The 21,766-nt window shown below is 34.8% G+C and overlaps 1 protein-coding gene and 1 non-coding gene across 7 annotated transcripts in view; both read left to right on the top strand.

Moving 5' to 3' along the window:
- Positions 1-21,766, top strand: part of LOC110376076 (uncharacterized protein) — a 133,081-nt gene that overhangs the window by 70,214 nt on the left and 41,101 nt on the right. For 2 of the 6 annotated variants that reach the window (XM_064035514.1, XM_064035515.1), the window contains exon 1: positions 12,345-12,680. The exons of 1 other annotated variant lie outside the window; for it this stretch is intronic. The gene's annotated coding sequence lies outside the window, so the exon portion shown is untranslated. Of the gene's footprint in view, positions 1-12,344; positions 12,700-21,766 lie in introns of those variants that run through there. 3 more of the 6 variants (XM_021334425.3, XM_049847614.2, XM_049847615.2) reach the window with 2 other exon arrangements.
- On the top strand, positions 437-520 carry Trnal-cag (transfer RNA leucine (anticodon CAG)). Its single transcript has one exon. It is a non-coding gene; the product is annotated as a tRNA-Leu (tRNA).

The following is a 21,766-nucleotide window of genomic DNA, read 5'->3' as shown; positions in this document are numbered from 1 at the left end:
AATTATATCGAATAAGCCAATACAAATTACCTGGATAGGACCATAACAAAAAAAAAAAAAAAACATAAATAAAAAGTTACAGATCAAAGTAAGCTAATCCAGGGCAAAAAACAATATATTGATAGCAGAAACAGTAATAAAGGAGAGATTTTTTTTTTTAGTAATAATGAAACAAAAACAAAAAAGTAATAATGTCTGTGTGGTGAGTGTGTGTGAGGTGATTTTATTCTTCGACATTTACTAAAAGCAAATAAAACGTGGTAAAATAATTCAATATAACTAATTACTAGACTTGTAATATGTTTATGATAGTCAGTGCCAATTATTTTGCAGGTTGAAATTGATAACATTAACTATTTGTTTGTATTTATAAACATAAACAATAATAGTTTTCATATGACGCAAATACAACTGATATTTCGTACACTATCAATACGTCAGGATGGCCGAGCGGTCTAAGGCGCTGCGTTCAGGTCGCAGTCCACTTCTGTGGGCGTGGGTTCGAATCCCACTTCTGACATATAATCTTTTTACCAGTGTCTACTGGAGACTATAGGAAATAGACAGTTTAAATCATGGTTTTAAATTAATTAAGTTATTTTTTTAAAATGATTTTTAAACTATCTGTTTTTTTTTGTAAAAAGACAAAGTTTAATGTTTTATTTCCTTTGGGTTGAAATAAAAATCGAATGCAGGAGTTCTATTTAAAAAATAGTACGTGATTTAATATATTATTTACTACTAGCTAACAATATTAATCTCAACAAAAAACAAACAATTTCCTTAGACGATGCCATATTTGCCATTTCTCCCCAAACAAACTATGTACACTTCTATACCTATCACCCACAACCACAAGTACCTAAGACAGGAAACAAATAGTATGACAAGTACGCTGATAGTGATAACTGACCTAATTGTTATAAGGGACAATAGTTAATAATAGTTATAAAGATATAGGAAAAACACTGCAGTAGGTAATGCACTTGCAATGTCAAATATTAGTTTTTTACCTATTCACTACACTTTTAAACCTACTACCAAAAAAAAGATGGTCTTCGATACAGATGTAGCTGTAACAATGATACTAAAATGAATACTTATTTTGAGAGCTAAAGCAAGAGCTATAATTTTGTTTAAAAACTCCTTAAAATATAAATTGAAGAGAACATTCAAAATAGTAATTATATTTTGAGTTCATTCAAGTTAATCAATTATTTTATGAAAATGAAAATAATATAGATTTTGTACGTTCAATAGAGTTCAATTAGATAGTACAGAAGATTTTGAGAGCATTTTATCAATCTTATCATTTGTGCCATAATAAATATCTACTTACCTATATTAAACCAGTGTCTTATCTTTTACTGCGTATAAGCTATTGGTGGCCCTGGCTAGATTTCAGAACGAATTTTCCACGATATTTTAAGAGTCCTCAAAAATCTTAAAGTTTGAAAATCAATTAATCAGACTTCAAGGTTTTTGGCCTTCTTTTTATCACTAAGCAACATAAAATCTACAATAACTATGATCTTTACGTAAATCAGTAATGACAGTAATGACAAACTTGTTTATCATTTCTTTCTGTATGAGTAGGTATGTTCAAACTATAGCGTTAATGAATTACTTCAATTTCTCATCTTCAAACAGCAAAGTTATGAAATGTTAATAACCCAATAACAAATATTTGAAACATGTGCTAGGTGGTACAATGCACCATTAAACATGCAACAAAATTAACATTATTTCACCATTTAATTCAAATTACCATAACTTTGTCAGAATCAAGAACAAACGTCACTTTAAAACTATGGAATACTAAAACCGTTATTTTATTTGAACGTGTTCCAATTTCAAATATCGTGGCGTTTCGTGACTACCCTCGTTTGACACGCGAGTTGAGATGTTAAGTAATCATAAACGTTATGTGAGGGTATGTTTGTTAACTAAATTGTTTATGTTATTTATTTTCCCTAATTTCATGATACGGTTATAGTGTTGTAACTGGGGGCGTTGACCTTAGATATTGTGACGTCAGAGTTCAAGGACGAAAGTACTTGTTCTTGAAATATTTAAATGCAGGAGACCTACCCTTTCTTCACAGCAATAAAATCAAATATTAATGTGCTTTAAAAAATGTTTCCATGCGAGATTCGAACACGCGACATAGCGTTCAACGTAAAACCGTTAAACAGTGCGTCAAATATCCCAGTCTTCCCTAAGAATTTCTTTTAATTTATTGCGTACGTTTTCAGAAGCAAAACTGAAAACTTGAAACTAACAAACACCAAGAGTTTTCAGCAACCACGCCATCTATCGCTGGATTCCGGCACTAATACAAGCAACAAGTGGTCTGAAACCTTGTAAATTGAAAGCTCTGTGCTTCAGGGTCGCTTTCAGTTCAGTTCAGTTTCGGTAAGTTGTCTCTGTTTTTCTATAGATGGCGCCACTGAAACTGAAACTTACCGCCAACTGCTTTCACAGTTTATCCATTTGTGTACTATGTTGTAAGTGCTGTAACATCCTAAAGAGGGCAGTAGTCACTTCATTCCATTATTTCAAAGGTTTTAGATAGTATAAATATAGGTATGCATAGTGCAATTATTAAGCATTTAAATACCAGTCTAAGATTGTTTTATCATTGACTCAAAGACTTATTTTAGACTGCGTAGGTATGCATTAGCAAAAATCTACATTCAATTCTTAACTAGGCAATGCACTCCAATTGTTTAGTCTTTTTTTTGTGACGCCTTAGCAAAGGTACGCCTTTGCTAAGGCGTCACCAAGGCGCGTAAGGCGTAGGCTGATACCTGTAACAATCATTTTATTTACTCCAAAAATCGTACCCCAACGCATCCTCCTTTTAACAACGACACTATAATTATCTCCCTAATAAAATCCCCTTAATTAACCATCCAAACACCCAATAACCTTCAACAATTCGATCACCAATCTAACTAAAACTATTAGATATAAAGCGCAGCGTGCATTTAACTGGACTAGAAAATTGGCCCACTATCATTTGCATTAACGTTAAATCATGCAAAATGTGCAAGCTGTGAACACGTCCAAACGTATCTGTTGACGATCCGAATAGAAATTAGAAATTAAGTGGGATTCTGTATTGGAATTGGGAAGTTGTGATTTCAATTCCCGAACAAGCCGGTTTCCGAAGAGGCTTTAGTACCATAGACCACATCCATACGCTGCGGCAAGTTATACAGAAGACCGAGGAGTATAACTTGCCATTATGCTTAGCGTTTGTGGACTATGAGAAAGCCTTCGATTCGGTGGAAACATGGGCGGTACTTGAGTCACTCCAGCGATGCCATATTGACTATCGGTACATCGAGGTGTTGAAGTGTTTGTATAATAACGCCACCATGTCGGTCCGAGTACAGGAGCATAGCACGAAGCCGATTCCATTGAGAAGAGGCGTAAGACAGGGGGACGTTATCTCCCCGAAACTGTTTACCGCCGCAATGGAAGACGCCTTCAAGCTCCTGGAATGGCAAGGACTTGGCATCAACATCAACGGCGAATACATCACTCACCTTCGGTTTGCCGACGACATCGTAGTCATGGCAAAGTCGATGGAGGAACTCAGTATGATGCTCGAGGGCCTCGACCGAGTTTCACAACGGGTGGGCCTGAAAATGAACATGGACAAGACGAAAATTATGTCAAATGTCCATGTTCAGCCCACCAGTCTCTGTTGGAAGCTCGGTACTCGAAGTTGTTGACTCATATATCTACCTAGGACAAGTAGTCCAATTAGGTAGGTCCAACTTCGAGAAAGAGGTCAACCGCCGAATCCAACTCGGCTGGGCAGCGTTCGGGAAACTACGCAATGTCTTTTCGTCCGACATACCTCAGTGCCTCAAGACGAAAGTCTTCAACCAATGTGTGTTACCAGTGATGACTTACGGCACCGAAACGTGGTCTCTCACTATCGGCCTCATCTCAAAGCTCAAAGTCGCTCAACGAGCTATGGAGAGGGCTATGCTCGGTGTTTCTCTACGTGATCGAATCCGAAACGAGGAGATCCGTAGACGAACCAAAGTGACCGATATAGCCCACCGGATTAGCAAGTTGAAGTGGCAATGGGCAGGCCATATTGCTCGCAGAGCAGATGGCAGATGGGGCCGAAAAGTGCTGGAGTGGAGACCACGGACTAGCAAGCGCAGCGTAGGACGTCCACCAACGAGGTGGACAGACGACCTTATAAAGGTCGCCGGAAGACGCTGGATGCAGGTCGCTTCCAACAGGTATCTGTGGAGATCAAAGGGGGAGGCCTATGTTCAGCAGTGGACGTCCTATGGCTGAGATGATGATGATGATGATGATTTCAATTTGAATGTTTGTTGGTTTGTGTTTAAATAAGACAGGTTTAAACTAATTTAAGATTATAATATACAAGATGAAACAACAGAAACAGCATTTGATCCTATTCATAGCCTGATGGTAGGTTACCTAACGGAAGGAAGAAATGATAAAAACCTAAGGGTAAATATTTTTCGGACATCAATTTAAGCTAGTTCGACTATGATAACTCAGATCTACAAATTAGCTAAAAGGTTTAATTTTATATCTGAAAAAACAAAATAAAATCACTCTCCTGTAGATTAACCTCATAAACAAAAGAGCGTAGGTAAACGACGTATTGAGCTGAACGCAAATGACACTCATTTGCGCACAATACCCTTCAAGGTAACATCTGCATACGACCTTTTGTGTCGTGACCAGAGTAAGGAACGATGAGCGGAGATGCCATAAGACAGGTGGGTAAAGTACCTTCTTCTTCTAGATCAAATGCGTACGGTGGGGCTTGACCAAAACGATCAGTTACAATTGAACTAACGAGGCATTCTGGGTTTTTAAGACATTTGACAACGATTTTTGGTATTACAAAAAAATGGGCCAGCTCCAAAGAAGGCGTATAATGTCCTTCGTCCCAAGAACACCCGCATTTTAGCGTGTATCTTTTTTAAGGAGATTTTCCATTATGACATCTCCGCTCGTCGTTTTGTTCTTCTTGGTTCGTCTTGCCCACGCTGGCGCCAAGGTGTAAGATGTTCCAGGCGCCTCTCTGCTCGAATAGAGTGCCAACAAACTATTGTACTAGCTCTCTAGCACATAAAGACCTCTTCCGAACACATTTTAAAATCAATCATAATATTTTACGCATAAAGTCGGATTTCCATCGATGGAAACAGATGCTTTTTATTGGGATGATCATAAAAATTGAATGTGATTTTTAAGTATCGCGGAAGTTGTTTAAGATTTTCAGGCAGATGTCGATAATGGTTCTATTAGTAGATATCATCATTTGTTTATTGCACATTTGTTTTTGCAAATTATATCATTACAAGTCAGTTTTCACAAAAATAAATTCTTCTTCAATTGCTTGCTAAGAAGAAAACGCTAGACTTTACTATTCGCAATTACTCAGCATCGATAGATCGCTGACAACACATTACGTGGGAGATAAGCGTATGTAATCCCCTTAAGCATTCGTCACGTAATGTCACAAAATGTCAGCAGGTATATCAACCCACACCTCGAGATTATTATCATTATTCAATAGGCATTAATATATCTTCGGCCATAACTCCAGTAAATGCTTTATTGAGATAACATTTTCTAAATGCATTGGATTTTGCGAATTTTCTTCTAATTGCAATTCCATTGGTAAAGCTGACTATTAAATCTTGATATTATTTTGTTTGCTAAGCAGTTTTTAAGGTTTCTGAAAAATGTTTTCTTACTAAAAAAACACATTGGTACGAGAATAAACTGTGTGTGTTTAGTAGAAGTTGGTCCTTTCGCACAAAGGATCAAAAGAGAGGAAAAACAAACACTATACAGACCTATTTTTGTACCTTACAAAAGGGCGGGGTACACATACAATACTCTTTTCTCTGGAAGCAAGGGATTGCTTCTAAAGCCCTTTATATGGGAAATAGGACCAAACAAGTTTTGGTCCTTTGAGTCTGTAGAAGAAAAACCTTTTCACAATGAAAAACCATAGAGTTACCTAACACCTATGGGTTTAAAAATGCATAAATATACTTATTGCTCAGATTTTTACGTAGTATATTATGTCATTATTTCAACAGTCAAAATACAATATTTTCATGTCAAAAACTAACATTAATCATGCTTTTTGTTTCAAGATTTAAATAAATCCTTCGTCGTTAATGCACCTCTGTTGCGTAGGTTTCATTAAATACTCTAAAACACGCTTCAAAGCAATTAAGTCTTGGATTTAATAGTTGTCATTGTGCTTAGAGAAGTTAAGTAAAGCTTACTTATATACTGAGATGTGGTCCTTTGTTCCACATCGCCCACGAGAATGTATTTACTGATATTTAGAGACAGATGTGTCAACTAACAGATTTAAGTTTGTAAATGGCAAATAGGATCAACGTGTTCCTAATAATAGATACCGTAATATTATGAAAAATATAAACAAGCCTAGGTGTTCCCAACCTTTCCACCCCAGAGAGAACCACTAAAGAGAAGCTTATGATCATTCTCAGACTCGTTACTGAGTCCTAAATACTTTCAGAACTATTCCCGTGAATCGCGACAGCCCGACAGATGTACTCTTGCATTTGTGACATTAATAAGGTGTTTAATATTAATATAATGTTCTCATTTCCATTAATACATTTTTTTTCTTCAACTATCTTTTAGTAAACACCCTAATTCGAACTTCTGAAATATAAAATTAATATCACAAAAAAACAATTCATCATACTAAAGCTTGATGAATACAATCAAAATATTAATGAATGCCTATTTATGTACAAAATATCTGATGAAATAAATCAGTAAACATAGATCTTATAAACAAGTTGCTGTAGTTAAGTAGTCACAATTAGTAGTAAATATTCAGCACTTAAACTTTAAGTAAAACAATCAAAGGAATAAAAATCAACCAAGTGCGAGTTCGATTCTAGGGTGAAGGGTCGAGCAGGATTCCATCACTATTTATAAAACGGCCAAAAAATAATGTACTCGGCTCGAGTACAACATACGCAAGCCTACTAGGTACTACTACTTCTATGTATATTTATTTCTTAAGGTTTTTGTTATTTCTTGTTATGGCAACAACAATGCATCTGTGATAAATACAACTACGAGTATCTACCTATCACAGTTCGTGAAATACAACCTGGTGACAGACGTCCAGCAAAGTCTTAGAAATAGGGTCCCGTTTTCTCCGCGGGTACGGGACCCTAAAAAACAATTATTCACAAAGCCATTAGCAGTTGTCACTTCATTTCAAAACAGCGATCATTACTACAGAGATTTTTGAATAAATTACAAACTTATGAATACAAATGAAAAGCCCTAAACTCAAGGTTAGCGAATTGTTTTAGCAATGCGTAAATTATTCATTAATTACATTTTATATTGCTCTTCAGAAAGATTGGCTTATTGATATGCAGGCTAGAGATCTTGCTTTACGAAATAATCGTTGTTTCTAATGACATTATTTTATTCTGTACCAAATGATCATTCACTACCGAATATTATACTTAAACGCATAAGTTTGTATGTAAGCTGATATGCTCTTCTTTCTTCTTCTTTTAAAACTACTGGATAGCTTTTGATGAAACTTAACACTTATTACAAGCGGATATTGTTTTGTATCAAAACCATACAGGCATATTTATTTCTTTACCCATGTGTGGGAAGTAGTTCCCACGGAACGCAGGTGAAACCGAGAGAAACCGCTGGTAATACATACCTTCGCCTATGTATAACAAAATTAAGCAGCCACAAACACGAAAGGACATTTTTTCCCTTACGCCGTTTATCGTGCGTAGGTACCTCGTAATGCGGAAAAATCCCGCGCGAGATGAGAAAATGTGCCGGTTGGGGAAGGTTAGGTCCCTTCCGCATATCAGCTGAATAGCGGTGACGTTGCTGATAACGTCGGCTTACCTAAATGTAGGGCTATATCATATTTGGCGATGTAAAGGTATGCTGGAAGGTATGATGATCATCGTATTTAGAACATAATTAGAATATTTTAGATTCATGTGTCATCGCCAGCCATTAAATTTTCGCACTGTAAGTCTAGCCATGCGTTAGCCATGACTGGACATAGGTACCTGACCTCGTATTGAACCCCCATACTAACTTGAGGGGCTGGTGCTGAAACTACTGGACCACTACTAGTTTATTTCTATTACAGACTTAATTAAATATTTCCTGTCTCCTTATAAAAGGACCAAATACTCCTAAAGGACCGCACTTCTTCGTAGTGTTGGCAGTACGAAGGACCATAAATCTACGCCAACACGCTTACCGCTTTATTCTGACTGACGGTCGTTTACAGGCTCTACTACTTTTATTATTTATACAGAAACCAGAAGAAATAAAGTCAGAAAGATGTGTAAATTCGTAGGAGTGTTATAAACTACATATTTTAGTGTAACCATTTATATATCGTCAATTTTGTTTATTAATCATTAATTTTTAGAAGACTACTAATAATGAACAAGAAGACTATTTAATTTTATTGCAAGTAGATATCACATAAACTGCTTATTCTGACTTATGGTGGCTCTTATGTAGAAGTTTGGCTAAATACTTTTACTAAAGTTTCAACTACTATTGCGGCCAAGTATACTTGTAACTTGTTACTTAGGTTTAGTAACAAGTTAGAATCATCGGTAAATTAAATGGTGCATTCCACTTCCTCAAAACTAACAAATAATACTCATCGCAGTTTACAACTGTCTCGTTTAATATTGACTCGAACAGCCCTAATTATTTTTACCTTGAAGTGACTGCTACAAGGTAAAGCTACCTAAGTTCACATATTATTTATCAGAGAGAGAAAATTTAATGAAAAATCGTCGATAAACCTTGGTGCGTGCTTATTTTTACACATAGACGGATTGTAAACAATTTGTTTATGTACATTTTTACTTCAGGGTGAAAGGCTATGGATTTTTAGGGCCCTTGTTCACACATATTATTGGGGATAGGTTTTTATCTGGCTTCCTCAGCTCTGTGGGGTTTGTCATAACACTATCTCAAGAAGTATCCTTAGATATCTTTCTAACGATACTATGTATAAGTAGCGATCGCTTTTGGATACAATTTGTGTTATAGGTATTGTATGCAAAAAACATCGGTTTTCGAAGATAGATCAATGTCAATTCAGGGTGGGCAAAATGATCTATCGCTAAGCTGTTTATCTAGAGGGTGGTTCATGCTTTTTGTAAGTTTTTATATCTTTTGACTCACCACTTTTACCTGTTTATGCTGGGAAGAATAAGTGGCGCAACAATCTCCCCAGCAACACATGCTTGTCTGTTTGCTTTGAAGAACCTTTGATATTACTTATATTGCCATATAGCAGGAGACAAATGCCTCCACGAAAATAAATTGACTGTTTCTTGGTTGGGGGAGTACATTAAAAAAAAAAGAGGAAAATTGTCCTTGAAAACGAAACCTTCTAAGTAGTCCACCACGGGACGCCAAGTCAACAAAGTGTGCCATAGAAACAGGGTTAATTACAAACCTATAAAAACACAGACTTTACACCTTCGAGAAAACGGGGTCAGAATAACAATCGTATATCGTTTGATCTCCAGACGAATGTCTAGAAATAGAATGCCTGAATTTTCATACGCATATAATGTAGCGTTGAATAAATATTAATAGTTATAACATGTTTTTATTAAGTGAAAATGTTTTTTAAGTAACTCTGGAACGTGATACACATTTTGAGTTTATTATAAGTGATGAATGAATTCAGCCTTAAGTATTTGGAAATTCTGAAAAAGATGTTAGAGATATGTTATAATTAGGCGTGAAAAACGCTATAGAACTATTTTTTTGACATTCCTACAACCACTTATACATATGTCTAAAATTCACTCTAAAGATTTGACGAGATAAAATTTCAGTCATTTGAATGCTTCCAACTAATCTAGTTCGTTAACTAGTAAAATAAGTATATATTAAGAATATTTTATTTTATATCTATGATTCGTATTTTCAGTATATTTTCAATTATATTGTCGGAACTATCTTTCATATTGTTTGTCCGTTTCACTCGGCTGCCTTAGGTATATCAGTTAGCTAAATGATTTATAAGGCGCGCCCACATGTCGACGCGCGTGCCAAAATTATAACCTGCTATTATTTTGTTCACCTGGCGATAGTAGGAACAAGGAAGTATACTAAAATACCTATGTCAATGGGTATTTAAAAATATTAACGTGTTCTATATTGAATGTGCTGGATGGCTTAAGTATTATTTATTGTATGGTCTGCCGGTTTTTGTATGGTCCAGTTGACAATTCTCACAGTCAGTACAAAAAATACTATTTTCCCTTGAAAATAGACAGCTGCCAACTGTTTTTTTTTTGGTTCCTTATTTTTCTATGTTGTCACCTGGAATAGTTTAACTATAATTCGACCGTTTCGACCATCATTTCAACCATTAACTTGTTCTACACATATTAAAAGTATGTAAATACCCTGTATTTAGGCACTTACCTAAAAACATATTCAACTAAATATTTTTTACATAATTACACACACCTATAACAGCTTTAAATTGTCCCAATTATCACGTACAATTTACCCTCAATTACCAAACCCTAAAATTAAACAAGTAAACACAACTACCAGGCGTCCAGCGCCGTGAAGATGTATGTCACACGTGAAGGACATGGCGAGCTCTCAAGGTTACGACCTCGATAATGGCCTGAAACGAACGAAACTCGTCACCTTCCTCTTTGTACGTCTATTCACGTATGCGTGACGTCATAAACAGTGACAACCGTGAGATAATATTGAATGGGAGATTTAAAAGATCATTAAGTTTTTACATCTTAGGATTTTTGGTAGTCGTTACGGGAGAGACTAGAAGTTCTTGTGACAAGTTTGCCCAGGCAACTGGCTTGTGGAGGTCAGATGTAGGCAGTCAATCTATGTAAAACATGTGCATCTGGTGAGCATGAACACTGACTTCAAAAAAGTTGGGACATGACTTGGCAGATGATGATAGATACAAATGTATTCGACATGTTGCCCAAGTTTATCTAAGGTCAGACTTGCTTAATTTACTATCAAACGCTGAAACTTCACGACTTTTGTATTATATTCAGATTTGATATTTAAATAATCTCTAAAAAATTCCATCTAACGTAAAACAAAATCTCCTTTCAGTAATAAATCTACACAACAAAAGATTCTGCAACTCCCGTAATTCAAGATAATAATTTATAGCGACTGCATGTAGGACAAACGACAAACTCGGGTGACAACACTTTATGGCATCCTCGGAAACCACTCCTTCATGATGTAAACATCATTTCTTACGCTTCAGCAAAGCACTTTATATCGCTTGAAGCGTTCTATTTCATCGGCGATCTATTAATCAGAAGTTCGGTGCTGGTAATATACTTAATCGGTGCAAGAAAGTTGAGTACTTATCAATAAACTATTTTATGACATGAGTATGAAAGTCTATCAGTCTTATTTTAATTTATTAAAAAATATTTCAGTCAAAGTCGTTCGTGATTAAAAAAAAACATTTTAGTCTTCCACCTAGTAAGTGATGCGGTTTTGGTTGGTTCCAATTTTGTAACAGTTTCACCTGGGAATCGACTCTACTACTTGTCTTCTTGCATGGGCAACCAACGAACTATCATCATGCATCATCTATTTGTTTGTACGGACACAATCGTTTAATATTAAGTACTTGTGTGTCTATTAGTAGATTGTCTGTTCTTCTTTGTCCAAGACTATCATAAAATAATTTAATGGCCAGTACATCTTCATTACGTTGCCAAGTAATAAATGTGGCTTACACAGTTAATGTTAAGAGCACTTATGATTAAAAGCATGCATATTCACAGAAATAACTTACCTATACAAACTATTTAAATACACCTTTTAATTTTAATTGCTGACGTTTTGTAATTGCACTACGTTTTGCCAAAGCCATTTATTTGATAAAACGCTGGGCGTTTTTATGAATACAACTTTCTCAAACACGTGCTTGAAACTTTTTCAAAATAAATTTCCCTTTGATGGGGCACGTATTTGAGTAATTTCGTGACAACATTTTCTTTTGGTAATACAGAAAATTGCCGCCTAGGTAGAAGTACAGACAACACCTTGGAAAGAAAACTATTTTTTTTTTCTGCAAAAAAAGTTAAGTTTCGCCATCAAGTTTAAATCAAAGTTTCGCGTCATCACCGTTTCAAGTCGAACCCTGACCCCATTGTTCCGTTATCAAGATTGAAATCATCGATAATGCGCTAGTGACCAAGGAGTAAAATATTCGTCGGGCGGCGGCAAAATCCTCAGTCGGCATAACGACCGCGAACCGTGAGCACCATCGCGTATCACATAAAAAAAGAAAACACGATAGAGTCCGAACATTAAAAATGAAATAAACACTTCTTGTTGAACAAAAAAAAAAAAAACAAAAATTGTCAGTGACGTATTGTGTTCTAAATTTGATTTTACGCGCGGACCGCGATGTGGACAGAAAATCGCGGCGCGCAGACTTGTATGAAAGTTTGTTGACAGTTATTGAAAATAATAAGTGTTAAAAATAGGTGTTCATTATTAGTGCATAGTTGGTGTTGCTTAGTGTGTAGTTCAGTTTGAGTAAATAAGTGTTTACGTGTATGGTAAGGTAAATGATGCGAGGTGAATACGAAAGTCCGCTACGGAGCTTAAAAAGTCAAAAGAAGAATTTGGTTTGTCTTTGATTATAACTTTTAGCGAGTCAAAGAAAAGTAGCTAAACAGCCAAGAAACAAATCAAATAACTATTAAAGTGTTGTATCGAATATATCGATTATTTTAATTGGGCCGTTCAATGTCACATTTACTACTAACATGTCCATCGCGTGATATTTATGAAGACACGAATTAAGAATGTTTTACAATCAAAACATGGAACATCTTTAAATGTCAAATAAAATAAAAAGAATCAATTAGATACACTCATTCGGACCGTTTTATGCCTGTATTTTAATGACTGGCTATTAACAATCTTAATCAAGATTAATTGGATAAAAACGTCTTGTTTCAAGACTTTTTTTTCGTCTAAAAGTTTGTAATAAAAACAGAAGTATTTAAGATTTTCTTTGTATAGGCTATGTTCAAAAATAAGAGGTAAAATGCTAATGATGGTTTCATAGAGATGTAGGTATGGCAGAAAGGAATGTGTACCTTACCGACCCAAAATGAAATGGTATAAGGTCAGAATGATAAATGTATTCCATGATTAATAAAGGGCACACAAATTATAAATACATACTTTATTTAAACTAAAACTTATAAGTCATTAGTCAAATGTCAAATTTCAGCAGTCAAATGTCAAAGAGCATACACCCAAATTTAACCATGACAGGAACCATAGATTTCCAGATGATTATTTTAAAGAGCACATGAAATAAACGGAATTAATTAACACTTCTATTTTTAATAGTGCTCAGTTCCTACAAACAAGTACAAACAAGAATTGTTTCGAATAGTTCCAATATTACAAGAATCGTTTCTTTTCCGAAGGATGTCAAAAACCAATCTATGTATTTTAATTTGTTTACTGCGGAGAATTAATGAACATTACCTACTTCTACGGGTTTATGTCAATATTCTATCTTTAGTAGGCAAAACTATTTATAGGTTATTGAAATCCACTAGTCCGGAAATATCCGCTCTCCTTTGTCTGCGTTTACTTCAAAAGTATACGCGGTGTCTAAATTGAGGTGTGTCAGTATTATTTCTTAATCCAGATTAGACACTGCGGCCCAAACGTTACCCAAATCCGCTTAGCCATGTCTGCGTAATTGAGTAACAAACCTTCATGTGACGTCAATGTCCAGTGCTGGACAATAGACCTCCCCAAATATTTTTCACCATCTGTCTAGTTTTTTCTAAAATGTTTTGGGTTCCGCTTCCAGTCTCACCTGATACAACTGAGTAGCGTTTAATATGGAGAGAGAGTTTTCAATATCGCTCATAAAAAACGCGCCAAAGCAAGCCAGAATTATAATAATTATTTATTTCCATGCTTTGCAATATATTGAAAATTATTATTAGCATAAATTCAAAATTAAGTAGGTATCCTATGAGAATCAAAATATCTCACAGTAAATATTTCCTTACTACAGCAATTTAAATAAATTCGCAATATATTTGTCACACCTGTAATTGGGTGCTTCACACTTCCACATATCTTGCTGATATATTTTCCGAGTTTACAGCCAGGGTCTATTCCTGTAGCATTACCGCGAATAAACTGGGAAACAAACGCACGTTGACAACCACTTGGCGGCCATGATGCTTTCATTAACATAGTATAAACCACAGAGTAAATGTCAACGGAGTCGATAAGGAAACAACTTTTTTAGAGCCTATTTGTTAAACGAAAAGTAAAGTTCTCTTAAAATATTTTAAACGACTTCTGTCTTGTCGATAGTTTAGGAAGGCATTGGACCACCTTTGTGAATAACATGTTGAGTAATTGGTGCTACTTGCTTTAACATCAATTATAATTAGGTACACGAATATTAAGTCATTTATTTTCAGTTAAGACCTCGCTAGCCACATATTACATATTTTTTTTAATTCAAAGATTTTTTCTCGTTTAAAACTTGGATTAACTCTTTCTATATATAAAAGTACTTAGTGAACCACATATGAGGGTGAACGAATATTGTCTTAATAGAGTAACATTTCGCAAATCAATAAATACTAGGAAAACTTGGCCGCCAGTCGATAGCCGCGACCTTAGTTGCCAATTAGAATGACAAAGAATTTCATATATTTGTGTTTTCAGTATATAGAGTAAGACATACATGTGTAAGAAAATACAAAACATAAAAGTAACAACTTTTATGTTTTGTATTTTTTGTCTCAACAGAGAAAAACGAGCGTTGATAAAAAAGTCACAAGACCGCAGAGTACACACTATTCTTAATTAGAATTCCGAAAAAAGACAGAAAAAGATTGCAAAATTCCTTACAAAGGTATGAGCTACGGTAACACAAAAAAGTCTAATCTAGACCCCTTATTTAGACGGCTATCAAAAAACAAAAGGAACCTTGAACCACTCGAACTTTCATGTCAAAAGGTCAGCGTGGCTTATTAAAAACGCATAATATCATCAAATATTTTGAGCTAAATAAGCAACAAAGTTGGAGACCGTTATTTAGTCAGAGATTCCAATCGGGCCCCTTGACCTGCTCAATGAGGACACAGAGCGCCACAACCGAACAATACCTTCCTTTGTTGCATAAATATACAAAAATATTACTCCCCTATCAAATATTCAAGATACGTAAGGTCTAACAAAGGGTAAACTATTCGTTACTTTCTTTCTTTCCGCTGACAATGGAAGAACAAACAGATTTTGTTTTCCGTTGCGCTGCACTAAAAATAATAGTCCGTGATATTTCCGAATGCTAAGTGTTCTGAAAGAGGTCAGCAGACATCCAGTCTTTAAATAACCTGAATCGGAACTTATCGATTGTATTTATATACCAGCCTTTTTCCGTGGTTTTACCTGTGTTCCAAAGGAGCTAAAATTGGTACACCTTCTGTTCTTTGTCTTAACTACGTTTAGACAACCTTTTTACCCCATAACTAAAACCCCCATAAATTCATCAAAAACATATACTTTTGTTGTTCACATCAATAATAACAATGCCTTAATATAAGCAGATACAAAATATTCTAGAAAAAGTTCTAGAATTTTCCATGACCATCTGTCAGTGGAAAATCTAGGGTCTCCTTTTATCCCTAAAAGTTTGTAACCAAATAGTGTAACCCCTGTTCGCGCCGCATGTTTTTGATGAAACCTTTGCAAGTCCTTGAGAGAAGCACAAACTTCGCCTTCGCAAAAGGATTCCAACTCCAAATTGTTTTGGAACGTTAATTGCGATTTAGGTACGTAAATATTTACTCCTGTAAAAGAATTCGTATTTATTTGGAGTTTGGTGATACTTTAGATGGTGGGGTGTCGTGTTCAGAGATAAGTGAATAAACCGAATACTAATTAATACACTTTTATTTTCTGACTCCAATTAGGTTACATACGATTAGGTACGGTCACAATATTGAGTAGCGTGCGTTGGTAGCGCGATATACGGGACAACTGGGGAGGCGAACACAATGCAAGTACAGTATGAACAATATTGATGCGTCAACAATTAGTGTAGGTCCCACTACATCATTCCTCCCCTTTTTTTAAAAAAAATTTTTGACAAAAGATTTTTTTACAAAAAAAATATTCTTATCCAGTTGCTATATAATCCAAGAAGCTTACAATGTTCACAAACAATATTATTAAATTACAGTCTCAACAAAAATTTGCTTACAGTATACATTTATACAATAACAACTTTGAAACAGAATGCTTGACGGGTTGTGCGATAAGCGCATGTTTGTCTCAATACTACTGGCTTTGTACCTAATGGCTTAGTGATTAAAAGATACACCTCTCGTGCCTGAGAGTGCGGGTTCAAACTTATGTTCATTATTACAAAGTAAATATCAAATACAGAGTAGAGAATCTATCTTCAAACAGGACAAAACTTTGATTTTAACAATATAGAACTATCTTAAACTAAGTACAAAATGTTCTTAACCTTTGTGTTATACTCTGTTCTCCTCTCTTGGAGTCATTGTGGCCGGCCGGTACCAACAATACAAACTATGCAGAATGTCCTACGATCGAAAAACAAAATATAACACAATACGTCCTGTAACTAACTTAAATCTATGTAATACACTACTCATATACGTCTATTACAGTTGCGGAACACTTCTAGAGAGTCCGTCTTGACATTTAATGTGATTACATACATAATAGATAACATGAAATATACATAATCTAAGTATATATATACGAAATACGTTAAAGGTAGTTATCATGCCGGGTTACTCTGCTATACATATTAAAAAATAAAATTACACGCTTGACCTACTCGTACGAATGACCAAGAGTCTCCAGTATCCGACATGATGACGCCATAAAAAATATATACATTCACTACTGTTTAACATTCACTACACATTCACACAATTATAATATCACTTGAGAGAACGAAGATTTTTGATCAGAATATTATTATCAAAGCACAACTTTGGCTGTTGACGGCGGACTCATTGTATGTTGAGGTTGCACAGTTTCGACCTTAATACTCGGTAAGGCTACAGAACTGGCTACCATTTCTTTTCTTAACCATTTCCTCACGCCTCTAATGAATCTTCGTTTCAGTGCGTAGGCAAATACCATGATTAACATTATTATAATAACTATCATCACTATGCCAATAATATTTAGCTTATTATGCATATGGGCCACATTAGATACATTTTCGTTTACAATTACGTTCTCTTTCGTTTGATTAGAACCCATTTTGCTAATTTAATCCACTATACTGATGTATCGTCTCAACGTAAATGAAATTAAAGATCACGATACCACAATTTGAAACTAATGTCCTAAATAAATCTGCAAAATTGTCATTTCAACAATAAAATAATTTATCGGTATTTCAATGGCTTCTTGCTTACTCGACCAGTTCGCGTAGTATAAACTTTACTATCGGGTTCGTCCGTTTGAATTGTTACTTTTTTCGTAACTTTTCGACAAACGGTATCCCTATTACTATTATCAACTACTTTAGATTGCGATTCATCCTCTATTAACATGTACGCTGGTTTCAGACGATCTATAGAAACTTTAACTTGTCGGTCGGGCAACTGAATACAAAATACTTTATTATCTCTACTTATGACGCGATATGGTCCGTCGTATGGTGGTTGTAACGGTTTCCGTACTGCGTCATTACGGATAAAAATATATTCACAATCATACAAGTCTTTATGCACAAAAATCTTATTTGGTGACTTATTTTTCCTATTAGATGGCTTTAACCCGTCAATTACAACCTTTAACTTATTTACGAAATTTTCTGAATCGCTAATTTTCAAATCAGTTGTATCATAAAAGTCACCGGGTACTCTAATATTACTGCCATACAGCATTTGTGCAGCGGTTACGCCTGTATCTAATTTTATCGTTGTGCGTAACCCCAACATTACAGTTGCCAATTCGTCAACCCAGCATTTATTATTTAAGCGAGCCATTAACGCGGCTTTTAAAGATCTATGCCAACGTTCTACTAAACCATTACATTGAGGATGATACGGAGTTGTCCGTGTCTTTATAATTCCCATTAAAATCATTAATTCTTTGAATAAGTTACTTTCGAACTGACGACCCTGGTCACTAGTGAGCTTTATGGGACAACCAAAACGACTAATCCAACCTTCATATAATGTTTTCGCTACGATTTCTGCAGTTATCTCTTTTAGTGGAAATGCCTCTGGCCAACGAGTGAATCTATCGATAATCGTTAAACAATATCTATAACCTTCTGGCGAGGTTGGTAACGGTCCTATAATATCAATATGTATATGCTCAAAACGTTTAGTACTTTTAAAGGACTTTAAATCAGAAACCGTATGTTTTTGAACTTTCGCTCTTTGACATTTTACACATGTTTTAGCCCAATTACCAATATCTCTATTCATTTCAGGCCAAAAATATCTATCTTTTACTAATTTTTTACTTGTCTTAATACCAGGATGACTTAAATTATGAATAGAATCAAAAGCTAAACGACGAAATTTTTCAGGTAAATATGGTCTTGCACTATTAGTAGACATTTCGCAATAAACATGTTTATCAGTATCGAGTAACGTTACACGTTTTAATATTACTTTACTGTTATTGTTTGACGCCCTCAATAATTTTGCAAGCTGTTCGTCAACTTCCTGCGCAGTGGCAAGTTCTGCGAAATCTAACGTCGTGGGACATGTTATTGTTTCAACTCTAGATAATGTGTCAGCAACTATATTATTATTTCCACTAATGTGTCGTATGTCAGTACTAAATTCACTAATAAACATAATTTGCCTAGTTCGCCTAGAAGTTTCTCTATTGGTACCTAATTTAGTAAACGCGAAAGTTAATGGTTTATGATCTGTAAAGATTATTAATTCTTGTCCTTCAACTAAATTACGAAAATGTATGATTGCTAAATAAATTGCTAAAAGTTCTCTATCATATGTACTATATTTCTTTTGTGCTTCAGTTAATTTTTTCGAAAAATATCCTAAAGGTTTCCAATTGCCATCAACTTTTTGTTGCAATACTGCACCTACACTTGTGTCTGATGCGTCCGTCATCAATGACAAAGGTGTATGTGCCGATGGGAAATACAATAAGGTAGCATTTTTAAGATCATCTTTACATTTTTCAAAATTTTCCGTAGCTTCAGGTGTCCAATTGATTTTACTTTTATCCTTACGCCTTGAATTCCCTAAATATTTATTTAACGCTGCCTGATGATCAGCCGAATGAGGAATATGAGCTCTATAAAAATTTAACATGCCTAAAAATCTTCTAAGTTCCTCTACAGTATCCGGCTTTGGAAAATCAATAATCGCTTTAACTTTATCTTCTAATGGTTTAATTCCTTCTGTAGAGACTTCAAAACCCAAAAACTCTAATTTATCTTTACCAAAACTACACTTTGAAAAATTAATCGTTATACCAAATTCATTAAAACGTTCAAAAACTTTTCGTAAATGTTCTCTATGCTGCTCTTCATTTTCCGATGCAATGATGACGTCATCTACGTAATTGAAAAGAAAATCTAAGTCTTGTAAAACAGTATGATGCATAAAACGTTGAAAAGTTTGTGCAGCATTTCTTAATCCAAATGGCATACGCACAAATTCGAATAAACCAAACGGTGTTATGACTGCAGTCCCACTGTGTAGGTCCCACTACAATACGAAGCATTTGTTCGTTTGAAATTACTTTAAAGTACACCTATAGGTACAGACATTATCTTTCTTGTCTCAAAAGACCAACTTCTAACCATACTTAAAGGACAAATTACTCATTCGCCAATCAGGACCAATTGCACAAACTTTAACGTTTAACATTAACAATTAAGCCGTGTCCTTAAAGTATCGTGATAACGACCCAAAAGTCTCGAATTCAGCAATAAAAAGGTGAAGGAGCTTCCAGCAGGATGTTGGTCATTAAGGCTTGATAAATTAGGGGAGGGGAACGGAAAGGGGGAAACAAGCGTGAGACATGCGATGGCGCCCGCGCCGATAATATCTTGCGCACTAGTAAACAAGTAAGGTAATTGTAAATAAGCTAGGTAACAATTGTTGGTACTACAAAAGGGTACTGTTTATTGCTTTTAAGTAGCTATCCAAGGCTTGTTTGAAAGTTGAGGTTAATTTATAAAGGACAGGTTACAAGGATGATCTAAATCTGTGAGATAAATAAATATAATTACGTAAGCTGAGCCGCGGTAGCTCTTTGAAACAATCCCGTAGGTTCATTGTAAAGCCTAAGGTAACTTACAGCACATTGTGACACCTGAAAAGTTAAAAAATACATTTATTTTCGTTACGAAAAATCAACTTTCAATCAAATATTTGCAGCTTTACTTAACTTCAATATGTCAATATTTTTAATTACTGTTAACTAAAAACTTTTGATTAGATCTTCTTGAACAATTAAGCGATTTAATCCAAAAGAAATAGTAATTGAGTGATTAAATAGAATTAACTAAAAGTTTGTAAAAACTAACTCAATTATGTTTACACGAAGTTTGTTTTGAATTAATCTGAAGCTTTGTGAAATAAAGTTTAATATTCAATTACTTATTAACTACTGTTAATTAATTAAGATTTTATTAAAAGCCTTAATATATATGCATGCATTTATTGTCAGAGAATCATATAAGCATTATGTTATTACGCTACGCACAAATCGCTTATTTTAGAAATTACATTGTAGATCCAATTTTAGATAAAGCGTCGTTGACAAACAAATTATATCTACCATTCATCAATATAGTTTAACCTTTCAAAAGGCATTTATTTACTTATTTTTCAAAGAAATCGTAGTTTAATAATGTAGACAGGTACTTATCAATACAATTACTATCAAGTGGTAAACTGGGTACATATGTTTTGTAATAGGTTTCTGAATGTGCGGAGGCGGTTCTAGGAATCTTCTCTATCATTTCTCCTCAGTAAACATATTATATCGACAAATTTACACCTACGTAGCTACATTAAGGTATTAAATTGAGAAAATTCCCTTGCACTGAGAAGGAACTACTTCACGCACATTGGTCAATAATTATATTTAACAGACTTTGTAAAAATCATAAATAAGTTGGTAGGTACTTCTAGTTTAAACTGTACCTGTCTATAAAGGCCCAAGTTTACAACAAACGTCAATATACTTAAGACAGTATTTACTATGAATTTTCACGATCAAGTTTCAACGTAGGTAAACAGTCGTTTCAAGAAAATCGGTTTTTTTATGTTTTCGAACTTGGACCTAGGAGCTAAATCATGTTTTTAGACAACGTAGGATGAGTTTGGCATTTAAAATATTTACTTAGTATTCCTACTAATATTACTACTATTTTAATGCGTATAAAACTGAGAATGTGATGGACAGTAACTAGTTAATTAGGAGTAAGTAATTCTGCCTACGTACTCTCAGTAGTAGGTAAAGCCACATTCTAGCTTTGTGCCTTTATTATATAATAACATTATGTACTTAGTCATCCCTCAAGACCTTTAGACCTATCATATTTAGGTAATACAATTATGTGGGTATAACATTTAGGTGTCTGTATTGTAATAATTATCTT

The sequence above is a fragment of the Helicoverpa armigera genome, chromosome 7 (genome assembly GCF_030705265.1).
Source record: "Helicoverpa armigera isolate CAAS_96S chromosome 7, ASM3070526v1, whole genome shotgun sequence".
Classification (NCBI taxonomy): Eukaryota; Metazoa; Arthropoda; class Insecta; order Lepidoptera; family Noctuidae; genus Helicoverpa; species Helicoverpa armigera.
The sequence above is the reverse complement of the archived record's forward strand: the minus strand, read 5'-3'. Positions and strand labels throughout refer to the sequence as shown.